Source organism: Bison bison, unplaced genomic scaffold, assembly GCF_000754665.1.
Source record: "Bison bison bison isolate TAMUID 2011002044 unplaced genomic scaffold, Bison_UMD1.0 scf7180017864382, whole genome shotgun sequence".
Taxonomy (NCBI): Eukaryota; Metazoa; Chordata; class Mammalia; order Artiodactyla; family Bovidae; genus Bison; species Bison bison.
Genome location: NW_011494954.1, coordinates 4,597,321 through 4,598,750, shown reverse-complemented (window position 1 = coordinate 4,598,750; position 1,430 = coordinate 4,597,321). Strand labels below are relative to the sequence as shown.

General features: G+C 42.9%; 1 protein-coding gene across 4 annotated transcripts in view; it reads right to left on the bottom strand.

Annotated features, from left to right (window-relative positions):
• Positions 1-1,430, bottom strand: part of USP33 (ubiquitin specific peptidase 33) — a 59,348-nt gene that overhangs the window by 36,160 nt on the left and 21,758 nt on the right. The window lies entirely within an intron of this gene.

The window sequence follows — 1,430 nt, the reverse complement described above, 5'->3', positions numbered from 1 at the left end:
TTTCCCCCTTCTCCAAGTTCATTTTTTGAGGTAGATGAAAGGGTTTAAAAAACATCAGGTTATTTCATTTACGTATTTACATTCCCTATTTTTCTTTTAAAAAGATTAACCCTTAGGCTAGAATTGGAATTGAAAAGAACAAGAATTCAGATGGAAACCATTTTCACACTAGCAACAACCCCCACAGATGATATAAATAAAACAGTTTGGTACTCTAGCAATATACCTGGATAATCACTTTGTATCAGAGTTTCTCCACCCTGCACCACTCACACTTTAGGCCAGATAATTCTCTGTAGCTGGGGGTGTCCTGTACATTGCAAGATAACAACATTGCTTCTTCTACCCATTAGTTGCCAAAACACCCTCACTACCACCCTGAGCTTCAATCACCAAGGTCACTACACAGTGTAAAACTATATTCTCTAGGCAACAAAGTTATCCCAGGTTGAGACTTTGACCAGACTTAGAGTCTGAAAGCAAAAGTGAAAGCTGATCAGTTTTGTCTGACTCTTTGTGACCCAGTGGACTACAAGGTCCACAGAATTCTCCAAGCGAGAATACTGGAGTGGGTAGCCCTTCCCTTATCCAGGGGATCTTTCCGACCCAGGGATCAAACCCACATCTCCTGTGCTGCAGGTGGATCATCTGAGCTACCAGGGAAGCCCTTAAACAGTTTTAAATTTGATTTGATAGAACTTTTTTGTTTAATATGTTTCAGTTAAGTTCAGTCGCTCAGTTGTGTCCGACTCTTTGCGACCCCATGAATTGCAGCACGCCAGGCCTCCCTGTCTGTCACCAACTCCTGGAGTTCACTCAAACTCACCTCTATGGAGTGGTGATGCCATCCAGCCATCTCATCCTCTGTCGTCCCCTTCTCCTCCTGACCCCAATCCCTCCCAGCATCAGTCTTTTCCAATGAGTCAACTCTTCGCATGGGGTGGCCAAAGTACTGGAGTTTCAGCTTTAGCATCATTCCTTCCAAAGAATACCCAGGACTGATCTCCTTTAGAATGGTTTCTCAAGAGGCAGGTCAGGTGGTCTGGTATTCCCATTTCTTTCAGAATTTTCCACAGTTTATTGTGATCCACATAGTCAAAGGCTTTGGCATAGTCAATAAGGCAGAAGTAGATATTTTTCTGGAATTCTCTTGCTTTTTCAATGATCCAAAGGATGTTGGCAATTTGATCTCTGGTTCCTCTGCCTTTTCTAAAACCAGCTTGAACATCTGGAAGTTCACGGTTCATGTATTGCTGAAGCCTGGCTTGGAGAATTTTGAACATTTCTTTACTAGCATGTGAGATGAGTGCAATTGTGTGGTAGTTTGAGCATTCTTTGGCATTGCCTTTCTTTGGGATTGGAGTGAAAACTGACCTTTTCCAGTCCTGTGGCCACTGCTGAGTTTTCCAAATTTGCTGGCATATGGAGTG